General features: G+C 47.4%; 1 protein-coding gene and 1 pseudogene across 7 annotated transcripts in view; both read left to right on the top strand.

Annotated features, from left to right (window-relative positions):
- DACH2 (dachshund family transcription factor 2) overlaps positions 1-25293 on the top strand; it is a 340677-nt gene that overhangs the window by 40426 nt on the left and 274958 nt on the right. The gene's annotated exons all lie outside the window — the stretch shown is intronic.
- On the top strand, positions 17573-17695 carry LOC136663500 (5S ribosomal RNA; annotated as a pseudogene).

Here is a 25293-nt window from a genome sequence, read left to right as displayed (position 1 = left end):
GGATTATTAAGAAGGAAGGAAGGCTGCTGCCTACTGAGTTATTTTGATCCATCTAGCTCAATATTGCTGACACTGATTGTCAGTGGCACTCCAAGGGATTTTTCCCAGGCTGGCCTGGACCTACCCCATGTGAAGCAGGTGTTCTACCACTGAGCTGTATTTTCCTCCCCAAATCGAACTGAGATTCTTCCCATTGACCTTTTGGACCCTTACACTGGGGTTCAGAGGCAACCTCAGTTACTCCTAAAGATTCTGAAAAAGCTGAGGGGAGGGAGGGGATGCGGGAGCAGAGAGCCCTCTTTAAGACAACAAGCAGGCTTTGTAAGGTTTCATTCCTGGCTAATGGCTGGTGAAATTGTTCTGGGTAGTTAAAATGGAATGAAAATGAATTAAAGAACATGAAGGGGAGCAAGCCAAATGGTTTATTGCTTTTCTTTGAAGGCCCAATAGTTACAGCTTTTGTTTGTGTGTGTGTCTGTGTCTGTGTCTGTGTCTGTGTGTGTGTGTGTGTGTGTGTGTGTGTGTGTGTGTGTGTGTGTGTGTTTTGCTTGCATCTCTGCAGCTGATATTTAAAGTCCAGGTCATGATGAGCTATAAATCCCAGGGGTATGCAATTCCAGCGCTAGCAAATACTAAAAGACACTGTGCAATGACATTGGAGCCTAAATTAGTGTTTTACCTGATGAACAGGCAGCAATTCTGGGGGAGGGGAACTGTCTGAAGGCCCCTATCCTCAAGAAGGTTCATTTGGCTGTGTTCACCTCCTGGAACCCTCAGCTCAAGTAACAGCCACCACCAATTTGCTATTAGGAGGCCCAGTACCGAGCCTTGCATTGGAACCCCCAGCAACCTTGTACTGACCCTACAGTAAGTCAGGACTGGTTCATCTGTGAGGCCAACTGAAACAGTCGCCTCAGGTAGCAGGTTGGCAGAGAGTGCCCACCCCTGGCTTGGAAAGTCCAGGAGGGGCATAAGGGGAATGTGGAAGGGAGGAGGGTGGCGAGCGTGAACATTCAAGAATTGGGGAGCAGAAGCAAAAAGATTAAGCTGAGAATCATTTCAGTCTCCCATCTGCCATGAACTCACTTAGAACCTAATCCTATGTATGCCTACTAAGTCCCGTTATAGTCAATGGGGCTTGCTACCAGGAGAGGGTGGATAGGGTTGTAACTTTGGTGGTCTTAGGCAAGTCACACCCTCTCAGCCTCAGTCTTCCCCATCTGCAAAATGGGGATAATAATATTCTCCTGACAGGGTTGTTGTAAACATCCCATCATGTGAAGTGTCACTTGGAACTCCTGGTAACTCTGTGAATATGTTAAGAAAGGTCGCTCATTGTTCCTCCATGAAGTGGGTTTGAGAACTAATCCTTATTTGCCATTCTCGGCAGGTCTTAAAGTAGTTACTCCTCATGTATGTGAGCTTCGCCCCTACCAGTTGGCGTAGAACTGTTTTGGAAACCTTGATTCTTTTGAAAGGTGACTTCCCTCTCAATGTCCCCACTGAGAGCAAAAGAAGTCCCCCCCCCCTTGTTATGGGAGGGGTGGGATAAGCTCAAAAAGCACCTGGGTTTTTGCAGGAGTTTTACCCAGCTGCAAAAATAAAGTGTCGTATCAGGTTGGGGTCACATTTGTCTAAGAAAAACTAAAGGGGCTTTCTTTTGTCAACACAGGAGATGAGCAGGATGATAAGGGCAAATTATACTCCTCTGATCTGTCCCTCTTAGAGAAGTGACTGGAGATTAAAGCCTCGGTCTGGAATTTCAATACAGCCATGCATTTTTCATGGGCGACAGTGTTTGTAAAAATTGCTGGGAAGAAAGGGTCAATTTTTTTTTTTTTAAACATGAAATTGCCAGCGTGTTTTCTTTCCCTCTTTACTTTAAGACCCGTCTGTTTGCTTTGGTGGGGTCTGGGCAAAAATAAAACCAAATGTTTCTTCACATGGGTGTTAGATGGGATCTTTTTTTTTCTTTTTTGGAGTAACTGTTTCCAGCTCAATGCTTCTGGGAACTTTCTTAACAACCATAACGCCTCTCTCAGTACAGTGGTTTTCAAACTTTTCAGCACAGGGACCCACTTTTAGAATGAGACTCTGTTGGGGCCCATTGATGTTGTCATCAATCTGGAAGTGATGTCATAGCCGGAAGTGGCATCATGAATTTAGGCTTCAAATCTAAGCTGCATTCAGCCAAAGATCCCATCCCACAGCGCGGCTCGTGCAGTTGTTTTGCATAGCTTGAATTTCAAACATTCCAGCTTGAGAGTCGAAGCAGAATGAAGATGGGACCTTCTCCAACCACACAGCCCTCCCCCTTTCCAACTTCTCACCTATTCAGGGCAAAGCACCCTGCCTCTCTCCCACCGGGAGCCTGCCCTCCCCAGCAGCTCTGTACCCTGTATTTTCTGTTTTGTATTTTCAGCGGTGGCTGATCTTGGTGTTCCATGACCCACCAGAAGTTGGCTTGCTACCCACCTAGTGCATCCCAACCCACAGTTTGAGAAATGCTGGTATAGTGGATTTCTGACTCTCAAAGAACAATGAAAGAGGGTTTGTGGACCACCTAGGGCACAATCCTAACCAACTTTCCAGCACTGACATAGCTGTGCCAATGTGGCATGCACTGTATCCTGAAGTGGGGAGGCAGTCAAGGGGGCCTCCTCAAAGTAAGAGCATACTTGTTACCTTACCTTGGGGGCTGCATTGTGGCTAAGTCAGCACTGGAAAGTTGGTTAGGATTGTACCCTTAGTCAAACATAAGGCCCATGGGTTGGGTAAGGCCCATGGAAAGTCTTTGTCTGGCCCAACTGGGGTTCTCCCAGCACACCCCTTTTAGCAGCTGTGTTTGTGCTAAGACTCTGGGAGGGAGAGAGGGAAAGAGGCCTCAGAAAGCATGAAATCCTATGGGAGAAGGTGCCAACCAAGATGGGTGGAAGAGGCAGACACTGCTAAGGCACGGGACAGCCCAATTACCACATTGGCCACCCCCCTTGCGACACCACTGCCCTAATAAAATAGGTGAAAAAACAGGTGCAGGTCAATCACATGGATAGCTAAAAGTTCCAGCCAGCTAATCTCAGGCTGCTCAATGGGAGGGCGGGTGGGGGGTCAGAGATCTGGAGAACACTGACCCAGTGGCCGCAAGCCCCGCCCTCCCCAACAATACACCCAATCGGGAGCAGGAATTTTCCTGTCTTTGCCTCGTGTGACGGCGGGTTGGGGTAAGATGCACTCCCCGCCCCAAATGGCGACGCTGGGGCAACAGTCCTCCTTGCCCTCCCTTGAACCTGTTCCAGTTCGTTTACACCCAGAATGGGGCATTCTGATCCTAAGGAAAAATGGGGCATTCTGATCATGGAATGTTGGCTACTTTGGTGCATCTGCTGGGCGGTTCTAGGTTCAGGGTAGACATATGAGGCTCCGTCAAGTTTTTGTTTTTTTTTAATTTTTATTTTTGTGAATGGAAGTTATTTCAGTCTTTAGGCTCAGAGTCCTGGGTAAATCAGTGTGCACGCAATGTGTGTTGACTCAAATTGCAAAGCGATTGGCTTTGAGAAAGGGTAATGTATCAAAACACTCACGACGGCCTGAAGTGGGCTCACCATTCTCAATGCAGCTGTGAAGGCTGCTTCTCATTCAGAGTGAGTCTTATTTCCTGGGATGCAGCGGGGGGAAGAGGGACTGCAGCTCGATGATGTCACAGCAGAAGTGATCAGGTGCTTCCTCTGAAACTTAAATTTCTGAGCTGAGCTGTGAAGTGTTCAGCTGAGCAGGAGGCAAACTGAGAAATTTGCCTAAGGCATAAGCACTAGTCTGTCCTTCCCTTGGGTGTAGATCAGTGCTTCCCAGACTCCTACGAGCTGCAGGGAGTTTGGAGCACTGGGGGGAGATTGGAAGGCAGGAACGCGATTCCCAGGATTGCGCTGCTGCCGGGGATGGGAGGGGAGTTTTCTACTTAATTGAAGTCCTGGTGGAAAAGGGGAGCAGGGAGCTCTCTGCAGGGCTGCACGCTTGTGGTTTCATCACGAAAACCAGAAGCCCCCCCCTTTTTTTTACAGTTTTGTATCTCTCCCCCCCCCCCATTTTTTAACCCTGAAGCAGCTGTTTGCCACTTCAAGGACATATATCAGTTTCAGGGGTGAATTGCTGACTGCAAACTGGCATGATACACAGCATCTGTGGAACTCCTTGCCACAGGATGTGGTGATGGCGCCTGGCCTAGATGCCTTTAAAAGGGGATTGGACAGATTTCTAGAAGAAAAGTCCATCGCAGGTTGTCTGCACAATCTCCTTGTTCTAGAAATAGGCTACCTCGGAATGCCAGGTGCAAGGGAGTGGCAACAGGGTGGAGGTCCCTTGTTGTCCGGTATGCTCCCTAAGGCATCTGGTAGGCCACTGTGAGATACAGGAAGCTGGACTAGATGGGCCTAGGGCCTGATCCAGTGGAGCTGTTCTTATGTTCTTAACTACAATTCCCAGGAAGCCTTGCAGGTCTCTTGTTATCTGGTGTGCTCCCTGGGGCATTTGGTGGGCCGCTGTGAGATACAGGAAGCTGGACTAGATGGGCCTATGGCCTGATCCAGTGGGGCTGTTCTTATGTTCTTAACTACAATTCCCAGGAAGCCTTGCAGGTCTCTTGTTATCTGGTGTGCTCCCTGGGGCATTTGGTGGGCCGCTGTGAGATACAGGAAGCTGGAATAGATGGACCCTGGGCTTGATCCGGGGGACTCTTCTTATGTTCCCCACTCCTGAGCACCAGAGTCATGATCTGAATCCCTGTTCTCAATTTGAATCAGCCAAGAGGCACTTAGGCTGCCACCCTATGGACACAAACCTGGGGATAAGGTCCATTGATCACAGCCAGACTTACTTTTGAGTAGACACGAATAGGATTGTGCTGTTAAGACTTTTAAGTGCAATTCTTATTGATGTGGTTGGTGGGATGCCTAGTTCAGCTTTTCAGCTGCGCAGTTGTTCTCGTCTAGTGTTTTATTTGTCTCGAGCTCCCAAGCTGTTTGCAATTTTTCCCATACAAATGGATCTAATTCAATCCAGATTGTAAGCATGCATCAGAAGTGCATCTCTCTCTCCCCCCCCTCTACATCTCCAGCAAACATGTGTAACATTTTTTAAAAAACTTTTAATCTCCGTGCCTGTGAAAATATTTATCGTGCGTTAGCTCAAAAAAAAAAAAAAAGCCATTGATTAAATGACTGTCGGAGTATTTATGTAGCAAAAATGCTGTGTTTCAGGATGTGTTTACTTTAGTAAAACATCTCCCTGTTTTGCCTCTGATTGTATCTCTGTGTGGATAAAAGAGCAATAATGGGTAGAAAGAGCGTAATGAATGAATGGCTCTGCTCTGATCTAACACAGAAACGTGAAAATGAATCAAAATATCGACACCAAAAATGTTGAGGTAGAACCTTCTCCTTTGGGTTTAGTTGAATTGGGGCATGTGTGTGTTTGGGAGAGGAGGTTCTGAATTCTGTCTTAGTGGATAAAAATGTTTTTACGCTGCCCCTTTGATCCATGTTTAAAAATTCAGAAACTACATTCTGGTAGCATTTTTATTAGGACCAACTGAAACAATGTAGAGGTTGAGCATCCCTTATCCAGAATTATGAAATATGGGGTATTCTGAAACACAGAACTTTTTTTTAGCACCTAAAGAGGTGGCTCATATCTAAGCAGCCTGGAGCTGCTCCAGTCTGCCCGGCACTGGGGTTAGGATCTGGCACTAGGGCTGGATCCTGGACCCACCCCCTGCTCAACTGCAGCCCTCCCTCCCTCCTCCACAATAGAATGCCTCCTTCTCCCCCCCACTGCCCAGACCCCTGCACAGGCCTGACGCAGCAAGCACGGGCTTACCTTTAGCACTGGCTCTGTAGGGCTTAGGTGGCCTCCCTCCTCTCTTGGTGGTGCAAACGTGCCTTAATTGTGCTGGGACTCGCACCGGCCCATCTCCTTCTTTGGGTTGCGCCCAGAGTGTGCCGTGCAGATGGAATGGTGCATGTGCTCCCAATTTGGGCAATGCTATGCTATTGAGGTGTTGGGATAGGCCAGGGTGGGCACAGGCCTGAGCCCCCCCCCCAACGCCAATTGAAGGATCCAGTTTGCCACCTTCTGAGGCCCCTGGAGGTTTGGCTGCTGCTGCTGTTGTTGCCCATCACTGCCCAATAGGTGAGAGCCCTAATGGGGGGGGCTTACTGGGAGACAGTGGACATCAACTGTAGCGGCTGTTCCCTTTTATCTTTCCCTGGTGGATGGGGACCCAGTGCCCATAGAGTGTGAACTTTCCTTCAGTCCAAAGCATCTGCCTGTTCCTTTTGCTCATCCTTGGCAGCAGAGAGGGTGGTGTATGCTTGCCATGGTAAGCCGGGATCTCCTGATGCGGGGCTGGACACCAGTCCTGATGTAGGAGCTGCTGGGTGGGAGGGGGAGTTATTGCTAGGTTGATTCCAGGGGAAGCCTAAGGGAAGCCTCCTGAACCATCATATCCAAATTTTGCCACCTCTTTCTCTCTCTCTCTAACCCAGCGGTTCCTAAACCTTTTCAATCTACGACTCCTTTGTCCTACTTGCTGTCAGCCATGGCTCCCCGGAACCAAGCAAGGGAGCTGAAAACAGGCGATGCACTTAAGAGACAGGCACTCTTTGCATGCTCAGAGGCACCCTTTCTTATAGTTATGTGTATGTTTTGTATGTGTATACAGAACTGTCCCGCCTGCCCCAAGCCTCCTATCGGAGGCAAAGCACTCAGCCAGCCTCATGGCTGGGCCGGCCCTGGTTTTGATCCCATTGAGGCAGTGAGATGAACTTTCTAGAAAATGACTGCTCTTAAATAGAATCCATCTTGAAAGAACGTCTCGTGGGCCTGTCATCCGAAGACTGCATTGATCCTATGGCATTATTTCACCTCTTCTAGACCTGGTCTGTGCTTAAACCCAACCACTGTTGGGAGAAGTGGGTCCGCGTTACTGATACCTTTTCAAAGCGATCCCCTCTCCCTGATTAGCTTGCTGTTTATATTTATTTTTACTCATGCAAAATTCAACAGATGGTGCCGGGTTAATTTTGTTGTAAATTAATCTTGCAGTTCATCACCAGCCTTTTTTTTTTTTTTTTTTTTTTTAAAGAAACAAACAACCGGGCGAGGACCCCGAAGAGTATAAAAGGCCGCAGAGGCGAGAGGCGAGAACATTCTGTTAGGATATAATGTCGCAGTTGACATTCGACGAGATATTAGCGCAATGGATTTTGCCGCCATTTCAGACTGTAGGGAAGAGTGTGCTGTATCGATCCTCCGAGATTATTGCGTTTGCTTTTAAAGGCAAATGAAGCATTAACACCTGGGACTGCAAGCATTGATCATAATGCTGGCATGGTAAAAGCTTTCCTGCTGTTAGTGGACTCTAAGATAATACGAAGAACAGTCTACCTTTTTAAATTAGGCGATTAACTTGCTTGTTTTTTTTCTCCCTTGAAGCTTAAAAAAAAAAAGCTTCTATTTAATTGGAGCAAAAAGGCAAGTATAGCAATCATAGTTATAACCATGAAGGGGTGGGGTAGGATGGGGGTCAGGCTAGACAGTCCTTCTGTATGTGTTTTGCAGACCAGAAATTTCTGGCCACTACTAGACACTCGGTGGAATGACTTAGAGCCCGATCCTGAGGTCCGCGGTGCGGCTCTGACACAGACCTCAGTCACAAACGTGCCATAAGGCACATTTGCGGGGCTTACCGCTGGCCTCCTGCTGAGGCTAGCCCAGCTCCGGCCGGTGCTAGGCTAGCGCACAGTGGTCACCCGGGTTCTGCAGCTCCGCGGTCTCCTCGACTGCTGGGCTGCGGAACGGGAGGTGGGGGCGTGGGGGAGGCATTCCAGGGAGGGGGGAGGCTGGTGGGAGGCGTGGCCAGGGGCAGGCGGGAGGCGTGTCGGGGGAGGGGGAGAGGCAGATCCGCGGAGCCGAGCTCTGCAGGATCCAAGGTGCTCGGGCAGGGCTGCTCGCCCTACACAAGCGCCTTTACTTTAGCACCGACCTTTTGGTCGCCGCTAAAGTGAGTAGCCCCATTGTGGGGCTGCTTCCCTTACTCAGCGGAAGGGGACGAATGGATCCTGTGGGAGGTGCAGGATCTTGTGGGAGCCCGCTATGGAGCCGCTGGACCTGGGAGCTCCAGGCAGCTCAGAATTGGGCTGCCCCTCTCCAGTTTACTAATGAGAATTGTAGTGGTAATACAGCCATGACCTGGTATCTGTGGAGGGGGGTCTGTTCCGTATCCCCTCCTTGGATACCAGGAGTATGCAAATACTGCAGATGCCTCCCCCCCATCCCCTGCGGCTCCCCCATGCACCCATCACACCATTTTAAACACTTACCGGGGTGAAAATCAAACTGGGCACATGGGGGAGGGCTGGTGGGGATGGGAGCAGCCCTCCATTCCCTCTGATTCCCACCCACCCCCCTGTGCCCATTAAACTATTTTAAAAACTTACCAGGGCGCTAGCAACCAGAAAAGAACAGCAGGGAGGTCTTCCTGTTGACCTCACCGGTATTCTCTTTAACAATTCTGGCTGCTTAAGGAGAAGGAAGTGGTGTAAGCCAGGCAGCCAGGTACCTAAGACATCTATCTCTAAATGGATAGCTTGCCCCTCTCCGAAGACAGAGCATGAATTGATCGTATTCTATTTAAATTCAATATACGTAGCCAAAATATTACCATCGGCGAATCTTAAACATTTTGAGGATGTCCTGAGTCTCAAAAATGAAATCAAAAGAGGGACTGACAGCCCAATCCTAACCTGCACTGGAACAGGCAGGCTGGCTGGCTAGTGCTGTATCCACTTCCCCTTGCTCCTTATCGCGTGGCAGTGGCCTGAATGGGGAGATGCCACATCTGCGCCTAAAGATGTGGCGCAGATCCGAGCAGCCCAGTGTTAGGTCGGGCCACCTGGGAGGGGGTTTAGGATCTGGCATAAGTGCCAGATCCTGTCACCACTCCCCTCCCAGGCCTGGCCCACCCACTGGTCTGCCTCCCCTCTCCAAACTCCCACTCTGACCTAAGGAGACTGGCGAGGCCAAATCTGGCCTCCGTGTGCTGGCAAGCAGATGTGTGCCGGCCAAGCTGACTCACAATTTGGCAGTCCAAGGGACTTCCACCAGCCCAGTGCAATCCTAGGATTGTGCTCTGAGATGTGGATGTTTAAGGGTGCAATTGTAATAATTTGCCAAATTTATAATTTAATAATTATAAAGGTATTAATAATATTAATTTATTATAATTTTAAGATTTGTTCAAAAGGAAAACAAAAGTGAGAAAATTGGTTTCAGCTAAAATGCTGTTCCATTAAAATCTCTCTCCTCTCTAAGTGTGTGTGTGTGTGTGTGTGTGTGTGTGTGTGTGTGTGTGTGTGTGTGTGTGTTTTTAAATAAGATCTTTGGTAAAACTGGGTTTTAATGGTCAAGAATGGCAAAGCTTTTGGAGATGAAAGATGAAAAATGAAAGCGTAAGGAGGTGTCGCTGTTAGCGCCGGCGATGAGAGGGCTGACAGATCAGGCCTAGAGTGGCATCAGGGCAAGAGAGGCATCAGCCCTTGTAATGGAGAGACGTCTGCGGGAAAGATTGCTCTATCACCGTGATGGGTTCTCAGCAAGTTATAAATCTCAGATTGTTCTTTCCTGCCACAGAGATGAGCAGCTCTTTCTCCTTCCTAGAATGAAATGTCGGACTCAGACAAGGTGCCGAGATGAAAACTCGCCTCCCCCCCCTTTTCCAAATCCAACCCCAAAAGAATCCTGGGGAAAGTTATCTTTTTTAACATAAATCATGGATGGAAACATGCACCAGTTCATGATTTGGACAGAACAGGACAAAATAGACCCATGACACTTCCGTGTCAATCCTTTTGTCTGCCCGTGGAGAGAAGCAAGTCGTAATAACCAGTCCTTTCCCCTGTGCTTATGCCTTTCTAGTTCTCAGTGATTTTCAAACTGTGTGCCACGGCACATTGCCACAGGTGTGCCACGAGAGTTTGGTGCACTTAAGGCATGGGGGAGGGCTTCATGCGGCTATGAGCAGGTAGGCAGGGTTAAGAGAGGTTGGGGGAGGAGAAAGAGAAAAGGTAGTGGCCTCCTTGTGAGCAGAAGGCAGTGTCTGTGAACATAAGAACTTAAGAACAGCCCCAATGGATCAGGCCATAGGCCCATCTAGTCCAGCTTCCTGTATCTCACAGCGGCCCACCAAATGCCCCAGGGAGCACACCTGATAACAAGAGACCTGCAAGGCTTCCTGGGAATTGTAGTTAAGAACATAAGAACAGCCCCACTGGATCAGGCCACAGGCCCATCTAGTCCAGCTTCCTGTATCTCACAGCGGCCCACCAAATGCCCCAGGGAGCGCACCAGATAACAAGAGACCTCATCCTGGTGCCCTCCCTTGCATCTGGCCTTCTGACATAGCCCATTTCTAAAATCAGGAGGTTGCACATGCGCATCATGGCTTGTAACTCGTAATGGATTTTTCCTCCAGAAACTTGTCCAAGCCCCTTTTAAAGGCGTCCAGGCCAGACGCCATCACCACATCCTGTGGCAAGGAGTTCCACAGGCCAACCACATGCTGAGTAAAGAAATGCTGTGCTGTGCGGGGGGGGGGGGGGAAGGGCGATGCCTGTACAGTATATGACTGACAAAGGAGGGTGTTGCAGTAACTGCATCCAGCCAAACTCATTTTTTAGAAAGTTGTCTGGGTTAGGTCAATTTTCTGCATCAGACAGGTACTGGTGTTGGCCCATGGAAACTTACTGGACACATTTGTCTCTGCTTCCGGAGTTGCCCCACGACCTTGGGCACCATCCCAGGGACTCCTGTTGAACCTTCACAACCCTGGCGATGATGAGAAACCGATGATGAGAGAGAGGTCTCTGGAAAGCTACCTGAGGGCTGCTCTGGGGCTGGGTCAAACCCGGGGAAGGAGCCAAGAGACAGGTGGAGGAGGAGGAGAACAGGTGAAGTGACTCCCTCTACACTGCTGAACTGAGAACTTGGTGTTGGGCCTTCAACGAGTTGACAAATTTCCAGATTTTATTTTTTCTTTGGGGGTGTGGTGTGTAGAATTCTCCAGAGCTCCTTGCCCTTCACCGTGATCCTCAAGCAGGGAATAAATTCTGTAAATAGTACAAATTGCAATTAAATTATGTCGTTTCTATGTCTGCCTGATTGATACATAGCCTGCAGCTGAACTTCTTTGGGTCCAGAGTTTGGACTGTGTGGATAACTTTGAAACACACACACACACACACACACACACACACACACACACACACACACACACACACACACACAATGTCTTGCATTTCCGATGCTGTAAAGTTTGCTTTTGCTGTTGGGATTGATTGTATCCCAGGCTGGCCTTAAAAACCGGGTGAGTGACCTGGTTCACTTGACTCTTTTGCTAACCCCGGTCAGGGTTCAGCTGATGTTAAGCACTTCGGAATCTCTTTGATTTTAGTGGGAAAACGTTTTAAACATACGCCAAAATCTTTCATGCCGCAATCACTGGGACTTCAAAGCGGTGACCCTTGTGTTTAATTTTGGGCAGAACTTGGTTGAAGACAGAAGCAAACTAGATCCTAGCTTCAGCACCTCATTTCAGACCTTTGGAGGAAGCCCCTCATAAGGAGCTGTTGCTTCTGCAGTATCTTTTTCGATTGACACCACCCCCCTTTTTGGGACAGGGAACCATTTAGTTGTTTGATTTGCTCTATCAACTGCTTTGTGAACTTCTTTGTTGAAAAGTAGTATATAAATATTCTTGATAACATTTATTTTATTTTGCTCTGAAAACCCCATGACGTGTTTTTGTTGTTGTTGTTGAAAAGCAGTTTGTAAATATTCTTAAAAGTCACAGGGTCTTTGAGCAAGGTCTTGAGTTTCATGGTGGAAGAATAATGGGCTGTGGATCTCTGATGCATGAAGGTGCTTTGAGCATGTGCGAAGTGCCTTCTGACCAATCAATTAATTTCATATTTCATCCCACCTTTCTTCAGTTGCAGTACTCGAAGCAGCACACCTAGGCAGTTTTCCAGGCACCAGTGCCATTACTAGGGTTTGTGTCACGCGGTGCAGGAGGTCAGCTTGTCACCGCCATGATGGACCTCTTCCCGTGCAGTGGGCGGGGCAAACCCCCAGGTGGACGTGGTGTTGCACCATAATTTTTTCCCTGCTGGTTTTTTGGGTATAACTTTTCATAGGATAGAGATATTTAAATGTGGTTTGTTTCACCAGTCCTCATGCAGGTCAGGGAAGAGGCGTTATGGAGCAGGGAAAGGGCAGGTGCCGAGTGGGCCCCTGGATGGGCAGGTGGCGAACGGGACGTGGGGCAGTTACGCTGAATCCTAGACCCATTCTAGGGTGGTATGGAGCGACTTCAGAATGCTCCGTTCTGCTTGGATCTGCGGCACCTCTTTAGGTGGTGCAGATCCCAGTAGACCAGGGGTGCCCAAACCCTGGCCCTAGGGCCACTTGTGGCCCTTGAGGCTTCCCAATGCGGCCCTCAGGGAGCCCCCAGTCTCCAATGAGCCTCTGGCCCTCCGGAGGTTTGTTGGAGCCCACACTGGCCCGACGCAACTGCTCTCAGCATGAGGGCGACTGTTTGACCTCTTACATGAGCTGTGGGATGAGGGCTTCCTCTACTGCTTGCTGTTTCACATCTGTGATGCAGTAGAGGCAGCAAAGGAAAGGCCAGCCTTGCTTTGTACAAGACCTTTTATAGGTCTTGAGCTATTGCAAGACCTTCATTCATTCATATGAGTTCATCTTTAATATATTCATTTATGTAAACTTATGTAAATTTATTCAAATTTTAAATGTAAATTAATTGATTTTTCCCCTGGCCCCCGACACAGTGTCGGAGAGATGATGTGGCCCTCCTGCCAAAAACTTTGGACACCCGTGCAGTAGACCCATTGAGGCAGCTGTAACTCTCCCTGGGGTACGGGAGTTTTTTCCCCTTGCCCTGGGCCAAGACTCAGCCAGCCCCAAACTTGCACTGGATACCCACCGGCCTACTTGCTCTAGTGCATGTTAGGATTGCGCTGCTTGTTCCGTGGCTGATGGTATAAGTCAAAGGATATCTCCCTTCTGAGTGTCTGCCAACCTTATAGGGTCGCTGTAAGTACTAGATCAAGATAATTCACGTAAAGCTACTTTTACGTGCATTGGGTGCTATATAGTGGTCATCGTTGTTGGCGTCCTTCAGTCTCAGAAGACTATGGTGTCACGCTCTGAATGGTGGTTCTGGAACAGAGTGTCCTCTCCAGTGTGCGAAGCCTGGGTAAAGTAGGTATGGAAGATAGGCTGTTACCCATGCAGCAAATCCCCCCTCTCCACGTTGCTGAAATGGTCCAATGGAAAGGCAGAGGCCAATACGGTTGGTTCCAGCGGCGTCGCAGGAGTTGCCAGAACGTGACTGTGTTCAGCCATGAACTGCCTCAGGGACTCCGGCTCCGGATTTTGCCTCGAGGTTGACTCCTGAAGCCTTTTCCATAACTGGATGTAGCCACAAGGCAGTGGAGGTTTGGGATCAGAGTTTTCCTTCTCTCAGATGAGCTGCCTTCCCAGGCTGACGAGTCCCATCTACCTGGTGGCTGTTTAGTTGCCTCTTACGACAAGTACAGCCAAACTGAGGGCCATCATTAAACAGTGGTGTTAGCCCATAATAATTCTGCATGCATTTAGATTAGATAAATCCACCCTCCTTCCTGGCATTTCCTGCATTTCAGTATATTTAAATGTCATTTTACCTTACATGGTGCTCAAGATCACACACTCATTAATGATAACCCCTTTGCTGCCAGCACATCAAGGCTTAATAAACATCCAGCCCCACAAAATAACCCACGGCCATCGTTTTCCTCTTAAAGGGAAAGAATTTGAGGTTTGGAGACAACAGGGTTAAGGGCCTTGTTTGTCAAGAAAGTTGCTTCTGAAGAGGGGGGAAATCAGCGTCCAAGCTGCTGATTCCGAGAGCATGGATTTGTCAAAGCCATGGATCACACAGGCAGGCACCGATGAAGACAAACGGGAAATTTGCCGGCCCAAGGTCAGGCAGAAATGAGTGGCAGACCCAGAAATGAAAGCCATGAATCTCGACTATCTTCTCCTCTCTGTTTTCATGACTGGCCAACACGCTCTCTTTTCAGCACATTCTATCCAAAAGGAGGATTTCACGGCAGCAATTCCCCCCCCCCTTTTTGGAAAGGTGATGCTGTAGGTCTTGTTTAAAAGATGAGGGGGATACTTCAGGGCAGTGTTTCTCAAACTGTGGGTCGCGAACCAATTTCAGGTGGGTCCCCATTCATTTCAATATTTTATTTTTAGTATATTAGACGTGATGCTACCGTGGTATGTGACTGCATTTGGGAAAATGTTACAGGTCTGTACTTTTTTGTTGGCATCCTTCAGTCTCAGAAGACTATGGTGTCACGCTCTGAATGGTGGTTCTGGAACAGAGTGTCCTCTCCAGTGCGCGAAGCCTGGGTAAAGCAGGTATGGAGGATAGGCTGTTACCCATGCAGCAAATCCCCCCTCTCCACGTCGCTGAAATGGTCCAATGGAAAGGCAGAGACCAATACGGTTGGTTCCAGCGGCGTCGCAGGAGTTGCCAGAATGTGACTGTGTTCAGCCATGAACTGCCTCAGGGGCTCCGGCTCTGGATTTTGCCTCGAGGTTGACTCCTGAAGCCTTTTCTATAACTGGATGTAGCCACAAGGCAGTGGAGGTTTGGGATCAGAGTTTTCCTTCTCTCAGATGAGCTGCTTTCCTAGGCTGACGAGTCCCATCTACCCGGTGGGTGTTTAGTCGCCTCTTACGACAAGTACAGCCAAACTGAGGGCCTATTCTTATCCCCAGCCCCCAGGGGATTTTAACAACTTTTAACTTTTAACAAGCAACTATATATATTCTTTTAACAATAATAGTAAATGGGCTTAATCCTGGGTAGGATTGCAACCTAAGATTGTTAAAAATTTTCCTACTTGATGATATCACTTCTGGTCATGACATCACTTCCGGTGGGTCCCGACAGATTCTCATTCTAAAAAGTGGATCCTAGTGCTAAATGCGTGAGAACCACTGGTCTAGAGATTATCACCTGGGTAATCTTTGCACAAGTGACTCTGAGAACTGTTTCCATTCATGCCTTTCTGGCCAATCCTAGGCATGTCTACTTAGAAGTAAGTCCTATTAGACTCAACAGGGCTTACTCCCAGGAAAGTGTGGATAGGATTGGGCTATTAATCAGAGAATGATTTGGCTACTAAGGCCGCTATCTCAAGGCCTCCAACCCACCCCCCAGGCCACCAAAATACTGGCCAGTGAGAAACAGTAAATCTAGGGTGTGTCCTACTTTGGGAAGGGACTGTAGCTCTGTGGTAGAACATCTTCTTGCGGTGGAACACAAGTTCTAAGTTAAGCCTTGCACATCTTCAGCTAAATGGATGTCAGATAGCAAGCCTGGGTTTAGCATCAATATTCTCTCACCAGGGGCCACTCTGTCACCCACCCCATTCCACTTTTACAAATCCCCGGAAGCTTCTCATTTGCCCGGCATAACTAGAATTGCCAGCCCTTGCTTCTGTGACTTGGTCATAGCCTGGAGATGAATGCGATTGGGTTGGGCTGGAGGAATTCATCTCCTCTGTTGTGAGTTGGCTCCTGAAGCAAGAGGATCTACCGACCCAATCTGTTTCCTTTTTATGGTCCGTTTACCAAAACTGCAGAAAAGAAGCTGTTGGACCCTAAATGGAAGAGAAACCACTGCCTTAACCCCGCCCCCCACCGGAAAAGGATCACTTATTGCTCATGAGAACCGAAAAATATAAACTGTAACTGATGAATAGGGAAAGTATTCATGAATAGGGAAAGGATGATATCATCATCATCATCATCATCATCATCATCATCAAGTGGCAATGTCTAAATAAGGGAACATTAATACCCCTGAGGGCCCAATCCTATTTGGCTTTCCAGTGTCGTATCAGCTGTGCCAATGGGGTGTGTGCTGCATCTTGTAGTGGAGGGCCAGTCATGGAAACCTCCTCAGGGTAAGGGAACATTTGTACCCTGGGGCTGCATTGTGGCTGCATTGATGCTGGAAAGTTGGATAGGATTGGGCCCTGAATCAGCCACCCCCCCCCCAAAGACTCCTCCTTTAGCTTCAGCCTGGCTTCTTTCTCTCCTGCCATTTTTTCCCTTTAAATGAAATAATGAAAGGGTCTGCCGTGGACAGGAGGTGCAGATTTTTTAAATGATGGCGTTGTTTAATAGAATCATGAATAAATGGTAACAGATTTGTCTGTCAAGAATTAAATAGCGGTATTCTTTGATTAATATCAGAATCTAATCTAAAATAGTTTTAGCCATTTCATACAGGTGACATCTGTGCTTAAATATAATTTTCTTCTCCCTGTTCTGGCATGACTGTTAATTACTTACTCAATGTAGTTCAACATTTAGTTAATAAATATGTCAAGCTTTTACCATGGTGTTCCTTTTTGCAGAGTTGTGAATTTGCAATTAGTTTTAGATTTACTACATGGTGACAGACAGTGCTGTATAAATAGAGGTTAAACACACAATTTACATATTAATTTCATGATTCATTTATTCAATGATTTATGTGGATATAGATTGTATTTAATCTCGGGCGCTGTAGTTGTTTGAAGCATGACAGACGGAATCGCTACACCAGCAGGGCAGCAATGACGGTTGTATTGAACAGCTACCGGAAACTTAGAAGGTGTGGGGGGAGATTTGGAAACATGAGTGCGCGTTGGCCGTAACGTTCGGGTCGGTGATGGAAGAAAAGGGGAGAAGTTGCTTAATGCACTGCAAGGCAGTTTCAAAGAAGAGAAAAAATACATTGATGATTTTTAAAAAAGGTTTGCGTTTCTCTGATGCGCATCTACCTAAAGAAAGTTATGTTCCCCCCCCCCCCCAAATGTTGATCTAATTTTTTTTTCCAAGCATTCAGACTGCTGGCAGCCTGCCTTAGCATTGCTATATACTGGAATACTTGTAGTGACCTGTACAAGCAAAAATGCTTTGACTCAGTAAGCCTTTCGACAGTGTTAGTAGATAGCTGCACCTGCACATGCCCATCTTGTCTGATCTCGGAAGCTAAGCAGGGTCAGGCCTGGTTAGTGCTTGGATGGGAGACCGCCTGGGAATACCAGGTGCTGTAGGCTTATGCCATAGTCTTTTGAGACTGAAGGTTGCCCACCATCTCCCTATACTGAACACTATCTTCCGATCTTGTCTGATCTCGGAAGCTAAGCAGGGTCAGGCCTGGTTAGTACTTGGATGGGAGACCGCCTGGGAATACCAGGTACTGTATGCTTATGCCATAGTCTTTCGAGACTGAAGGTTGCCACCATCTCCCTATACTGAACACTATCTCCTGATCTTGTCTGATCTCGGAAGCTAAGCAGGGTCAGGCCTGGTTAGTACTTGGATGGGAGACCGCCTGGGAATACCGGGTGCTGTAGGCTTCTACCATAGTCTTTCGAGACTGAAGGTTGCCAACCATCTCCCTATACTGAACACTATCTTCCGATCTTGTCTGATCTCGGAAGCTAAGCAGGGTCAGGCCTGGTTAGTACTTGGATGGGAGACCGCCTGGGAATACCAGGTGCTGTAGGCTTATGCCATAGTCTTTCAAGACTGAAAGTTGCCAACCAATGGGCCCATGGGAGGTGCACTCCCCCCACAGATCCACAGATAACTCAATCCGCAGGTACTGGATCCGTGGATATGGGGGGCGCCTGTACTGGCACCACCCAATTGTGGACCTGGCCCCTAAGCTGCCCCAAGGCTTAGGACCGCAACATCCTGCCCCCCTCCCTGCAACATGCCTCCCATGGATCCCCATGGAGGAGACTCACCCAGCCACATGGAGCCTCACACAACATCCATGGGTGCTCTGAAAGCCTTCTGAGGACCCCGGAGTTTTCTGGAAACCGGAAGTACTGTTGAACCGCACTCTGCAGGCCTCAGAAGGCTTTTGGAGTGCCCGTGGACAGCACAGGGCTTTCCCAGCCCGTGGAATGATTCCAGAGGGCGGGTTGAGGTGGCGTGGTGGTGCTGTCCCCACAGGCCTCACTGGTGTGGTACTTGGGGCTTTTGCCCCTCTGATCCCACCCAGGACCGCCCCTAGCACCAACACTGAAATTCCCTCCTCAGGGATATGTACCTTTTCAGGTGATACTCAGGTTTAGGGGGTGTGTGATCCCCCTAGTTTGAATTCACATCCCTTTGCAAATTGGACAGATTTCTGGAGGAACCCTCCATCACAGGTTACAAGCCGTGATGGGTATGTACGGTCTGAGATAAGCTGGTCGCTCATCATGAGGGCCAGGTAGGAATTTTTTTTTTTTTGTAATCTGGCCATCGATGGCAGTTTATTTTTTTTTTTGCCTACCCCAGACTGGCGAGGAAGAGAGATGGTGTGTTCAATAGGTTTCATATTTTAAAAATTGGTCACTTGGGTTTCATAAAGTGGCCCAAGTTAAACCCAAGGCTGAGGGTGGTGTCTTCATTGGGCAGGAGGTCTGGTCTAGAGGGTTGAGCCTCCATTTGCCTGAAGGTAACATCCGAAGGTCGCCAGTTCGAGGCCACCGGCACCGTGCGACCTTGAAGCAGCTGACAAGCTGAGCCGAGTTATTCCATCTGCTCTGAGCGTGGGAGGATGGAGGCCAGAATGTGAAACCAGATCAGAGTGAAACATCTGAATGTTGTGGTTTCTTGAAAGATAGAAACCTTGTTTCAAATTGTAGAAATCCCTACGGGGATTGAATTTGCCTGCCTATGTAAACCGCCTTGAATAAAATCTAAAGAGAAATCTGAGGACCAAGAAAGGCAGTATAGAAATACCTGTATTATTATTATTATTATTATTATTATTATTATTATTATTATTATTATTGGAGGGTAAATAAAATGCCAGATGCAGGAGAGTGCCTGCGAGATGCAAGTATCTTGGGGTCTTGTGTGCCCCCCCCCCCAAAGCATCTGGTGGGCCACTGTGAGATACAAGAAGTTGGACTAGATGGGCTTGAGTAGAAAAGACAAAAGAAAATATTTCTTTACTCAGCATGTGGTTGGTCTGTGGAACTCCTTGCCACAGGATGTGGTGATGGCGTCTGGCTGGACGTCTTTAAAAGGGGATTGGACAAGTTTCTGGAGGAAAAATCCATTACGAGTTACAAGCCATGATGTGTATGTGTAACCTCCTGATTTTGGAAATGGGCTATGTCAGATGCAAGGGAGGGCACCAGGATGCAGGTTCCTTGTTATCTGGTGTGCTCCCTGGGGCATTTGGTGGGCCGCTGTGAGATCCAGGAAGCTGGACTAGATGGGCCTATGGCCTGATCCAGTGGGGCTGTTCTTATGTTCTTAACTACAATTCCCAGGAAGCCTTGCAGGTCTCTTGTTACCTGGTGTGCTCCCTGGGGCATTTGGTGGGCCGCTGTGAGATACAGGAAGCTGGACTAGATGGGCCTATGGCCTGATCCAGCGGGGCTGTTCTTATGTTCTTATGATGCAGAAGGGGTCTCCTTATCGTCTAATCTAAATAAATAAATAATGTATATTTGAAGCAGGGCTTTTTTCTTTTTTTTTAAGTTTTGATTATTGTCCTAATTCTAAGATTTCCACCAGATCTTAAAGCTGATTTAGCCACCTTGTGGAGTTTTGGCTGGAGAGGGAAAGGTATGCCTGTTCTGATAAATAAACAATAAATAGATGGAGCCATAAACCAGCAGCCAGTGGGGAAGCTTCTGTATTGATTTTGAACTGAGCAGCTGAGTTACAAATGAAAAAAAAAAAAGAAACCCAAAGCTGCTTTTTTCAGCCCTGTGAAATTGTAAGCCACTGAGGATCACAGTCTACCGGGAGCAGGTGCCAAACCGTATTTAAATGACATCCTCGACGAAATAAATATTGAGCTGCCTCGTCATTTTGGGTGAAAGGATAACCTACTTAAAGAAAATCATTGTAGACCGCCCCTGATGCTTTGTGTTTTCAGAAATGACTCGCGGTTTATCTTCTGCCTTCCTCCTGGCTTGTTTTGTTTTTTTGTTTTAATCAACCTGGTAGCTGTAGAAAGAAAAGAGAGAGAGAGAGAGAAAAAAATGGTCACTGCGTATTTTATCAAATGCTCCCAAGACCGGACTGTGCGCGTCACAAATGAAGATTAAAACCGTTGTTGGCAGGGATGAGCAAATGGGGATGATTTATTATCCATGGACATCGATGTGGCGTTGCTCAAAAATGACATTAAGAAAGAACAACTCTCTCTCTCTCTCCAACCTACCACCCCCCGCCCCCCAAAGGCTTTTGTCTTTACCAAGCAAAGGAAGATGGAAACATGGTTTTTTAAGCATTTGGGATCATGGAGCTGTTTGGGGGGGGGAAACGGGGCAAGAAGCAAGCAGGGGAAAATGACGGGAGCGAGCAGCTGTCGTGGGACTCTTTGCCAGCAAAAAGAGAGGGCTGAAAAAAAGTGTGTCAAGGCAAGCAACTCTCTGAATAAGTACTTCAGGGCCTGCCGATTAGGGAAAGAAAAATCAGATATTCTAAATGGGGCAATTTGGCAAAGTGGATTGACGTGTGGGATTTAACTCCGGAGGCGCCAGGGCTCAGGAGAGAAGCTTTGACTCCCTCTCGGAAAACCGCGAAAGGAAAACGTGGCTTATGACATTTTATGTTTTGTTGGGCAACTCTCTGGAAAGATTTGGGAATCAGCCAAAATGCGCTGCACACCACAGACGGATGCCTGCGTCCTTAAGAGGCAAAGTGCAGTGATGGGTGAAGGTGCTCGGTGGTAGCGCACCAGCTTTGCCTGTTTAATCCTGGCATCTTCAGGGCGGGCTGGGAGTGGCAGCTGCCTTCAACCCAGGGGGAGCCGCTGCTGGTCAACGCACACAGTTCTGTGCTAGCTGGACAACAGACCCTGCTCTGCAGAAGTTCATATCATCAACTGTGCAACTGAGCAGCCAGGTTTATACCAAGATGGAGTTAGGTTGGGGTATTGTAAGCTCGACCTGGCATGCCAAAGATGTCCAACAAAGCTTGAACTGCAGTGTCCCCACCTTCCTGCCTTCAGAAGAAAGGATGGAAGGTTCAAAGTGGGGAGAAAATTTGTTTACCCAGTGTGTAATTATCTGTGGAACTCCTTGCCACAGGATATTGTCATGGTATCATTATTATTATTATTATTAATTTGATTTTTATTTAGCCTTTCTCCCCTAAGGGCACCCAAGGTGGCTAGTAACGGCCTAGGTGGCTTTAACAGAGGATTGGACAGATGGATGAAGGAAAAGTCCATCACTGCTTCCAAGTCATGATGCAGAGTCTGGGTTTTAGAGGTAGCTTGTCTCTGAATGCCAGATACAAGGGAGTGGCAACAGTGGTATGGATACATCAGTGGTTCCTAAACTTAGTCACAACAGCCCCACAACCCCTTTGTCCCAACTGAGCCAGGTGCTGCCATCTTGGATCTCGCGAACCGTCCCCCCCATAGCTATGCCACTGACCACTCCAAACTTGTTTTGGTCAATTGGGAATGCTTTCATACAGCCCCTCCCTTTGCATAGTCCTTTATATGGACTACGTGGATGTGGAGGAGGAGATACCATTTTGGAAGTTAAGGAACAATTCTGCTCTGGCTGCAAAGTTCCAGAAAGGGGAAGAGTCCTTTTAACATTGGCATGCATCATGCAGGGCCGACGTACGTGCCAGTCTCGATCAGCCTGACTTTTCCTAACCGCTAGCTGTGCAGGGTGCTGTTGCACCCCCATCAAGCCAAACGCCCTGTAAAGCATTCTTTTGTACCTTGTTGCAAAGGTGATCTTTGGGAATCGTTTGTGAATAACCCCATGATATACAGTATATCACTTTTATTCTTTGCCATAAAGTTGGAGAGGCTACAGACCATCTGTACAAAGTTGGCTTAGGTGCTTGTAGAAAATATTATGCTCCACAGCCACATTGATCTCAGCAGGCACAATGTATTCATCCCCCTTGCCACTGCTGTTAGAGCTGAAACAAAGACCCCCCACCCCACAACCTCTAGGCAAATGGCTGAAGTTGCTGATTGAAGAACGATGCATTTAATCAAGGGGGCTTGCATGACCTGAGATGCGGCAGGCCAGGATGTGAAATCACTCCTCCCAACTGTTTTATTGGCCTCTCGAGTTTTAGAGCTGCATCAAACAGCAACCAAAAGTCACTCATCCCAAAGCCAAATCAAACATTGAAAGTTTTTACCTTGTGTCAAAGGGAGTACAGATTGGGAGTTTTAAGGGCCTTGAATGGGAGTGAGTTCCATAAGGTAGATGCTACCACTGAAAAGGCCCTGCTCCTAGCTATATAGGCCTGCTTGCATCGTGTGTGGATTCGGAACCCACAGATTCCTTTATCCTGGATCCCCCCCCCCCGAACCTGCTGGCAGTCAGATCTGAACCTTCCCAAAACTGTGCTATCATGCTTGTGTGAAAATGTCTGAGTGGATGGAGATGCTCTAGAGGATTTCCTGCTACAGGCAGGGGGTTTGGACTAGATGACCTTGTGAATCCCTTCCAACTCTATGATCCTATGACTGTTCCTTCACAAAAGCAGAATGCAGCTGAGATGTTTGTAATTCGGATGTTCTTAACTTGGAGACTACCTGTATACATGAGAAGTTTGTTCGTCTGATGTCCCAAAGTTGGAGACTACCTGTATTTGTGAAGTGTTTTGCACACTCTAAAAGTGCTACAGAAGGGATTATCATTATTTGTATTGGACACCAGACTTTTTAGAAGTCTGATTTCTGTTATAGGTGAATTAAATGTGACTCTCCGCAATTTAAATGTGATAGATGTTTCCCTGTCCCACCCCAATTCAATTTCCCCCTCACATTCCACCTGTGGGCCATTCTTTGTGTTTATCCAATACAGGAAAAAGCACTGGGTGAAATTACTAATTTAATTAACATCAATACAGCAACTCAGATATGAAAAATCCACCGTGGATGGTTCTGTGTGTTTCAGCTGGGGGAAAAAAAGCATCAATCCTTCCCTCCCCTTTTTAACAGTTAATGTTATGAATCACAGCTCACTATTAATTTCAATGTAATTTAAACTGTATTTATTATGATGATTACAGCAGCTGTTTAATTATGATGAAGGCAACGGTTCTCTGAATAGCTTGGGAAATAAAGCAACCATCCTATCAGCAAAAGATCCCCACTAGTATTGGGGGGAGGGAGTAAAAAAAATAAATAAATAGAAATTGTGAATTGGGCCATCTTCCTGAGAGCTGAGCTTTTATCCCCATCAGCCCACAGCAATGTGTCTGATTATTTTAGATCTTCCAGTTTAATGCATTTCAAGGTTAAAATGGGTAAAATGAAACGGTTGATCTCATTCTGAATTTGCAGTGTGGTTTGAAGAGCAGATCGACCCGCCAGAATTCAGGGGCGACAGGTGGGCTCTGTGTAATGGTGAATGGAATTGGCACCTTGTCAGGGGAATGTAGGGTGTGTGTGTTTCGCTTGGAGGAAGAGCAGGCCTGCTTTTGCATACAGGAAACCCCAGCTTCAATCCCTGGCAGCTCCTGGTAAGGCTAATATCTGAAACCCTGAAGAGCTAGCTGTCTAGATCAGTGATTTCCAAATTTTTTAGGACTGGGATCCACTTTTGAAAATGACACTGTATCATACCACATGCCCGATCTCGTCTGATCTCGGAAGCTAAGCAGGGTCAGGCCTGGTTAGTACTTGGATGGGAGACCGCCTGGGAATGCCAGGTGCTGTAGGCTTATACCATGATCTCAGAAGCTAAGCAAGGTCAGGCCTGGTTAGTACTTGGATGGGAGACCGCCTGGAAATACCAGGTGCTGTATGCTTATACCATGATCTCGGAAGCTAAGCAAGGTCAGGCCTGGTTAGTACTTGGATGGGAGACCGCTTGGAAATACCAGGTGCTGTAGGCTTATACCATAGTCTTTCAAGACTGAAGGTTGCCAACCAACCATACCCACCTAGGTTTACAAGACTTTAGAAAATCTAGAAGGAAATATTTTTATTTATTTACATGTAATGATAACCAGGTTGTGGGTTGCTACTACTGCTAGAATGCATATTTTATTTTTATTTATTAGATTTATACTTCACCTTTCTCCCCAAAGGGTACCTAAGCTGGCTAGGCACCCAAAGCCCTCCCAAGGCATATGTGTAATGCAAATCAATGAACATTTCTGCTCAACTTTGTTCTCCGTGTGACGGTTGGCCAAGTCACAGCCACTATGGTTGGAAAGTCCGACTTCTAACAGTGTTAAGTTTTTGGAAGTGAACCATTTACAAGAATTCCAGTGTAAATTCTGTTCTTTATACTATGAGCTGCACTTTTGCAAGATCCTCATTGTCTGTGGTTCTCACGTAGGCCCGGTACCTGTATTCCTCCTAAGTGCAGGGGGCCCCAAACTTACTCAGGTAACGATGCCCCTGCATCTCTTCTTCCCAGTTCAGTTAGCAGCACCATCTTGGAGCACACAAAATCTCATCAGATTTGGTCCATTTTCTTAGGTCATCGGAGTGGACCCTGTTAGCTGTGCCATCATTGAGAGAAGTCAGGAGGATAGCGGCCAGAAACAGGGCCTTCTCGGTGGTGGTGCCTGTGTGATGGAATTCCCTCCCCTTTGAGCCGAGGACAGCTTCCTCTTTGTTAACTTTCCGATGAGGCCTGAAGGCATTTTTATTTAGGAAGCCCTTTGAGGCCCTATAATTATTGCTTTTAGGAATTTATTTAATGTTTTTTATTGACTCTTCTTACTGCTGGCTGCTCTGTTTTATATTGTCTATATATAACTAAAGCAGCAACTGTTAGCCTGCACATGCCTGATCTCAGAAGCTAAGCAGGGTCAGGCCTGGTTAGTACTTGGATGGGAGACCGCCTGGGAATACCGGGTGCTGTAGGCTTATACCATAGTCATAAGAACATAAGAACAGCCCCACTGGATCAGGCCATAGGCCCATCTAGTCCAGCTTCCTGTATCTCACAGCGGCCCACCAAATGCCCCAGGGAGCATACCAGATAAAAAGGGACCTCATCCTGGTGCCCTCCCTTGCATCTGGCATTCTGACATAATGCCTTTCGAATGCATAGTCTTTCGAGACTGAAGTTTGCCAACCATAGATAACTAATTATACATTTGTATTATATATGTTTTTTAGCTGCATTTAATCCTTTTTTGTATTGT

This window comes from Tiliqua scincoides, chromosome 12, assembly GCF_035046505.1.
Source record: "Tiliqua scincoides isolate rTilSci1 chromosome 12, rTilSci1.hap2, whole genome shotgun sequence".
Lineage (NCBI taxonomy): Eukaryota > Metazoa > Chordata > Lepidosauria > Squamata > Scincidae > Tiliqua > Tiliqua scincoides.
This window is presented reverse-complemented; position numbering and strand designations above follow the sequence as displayed.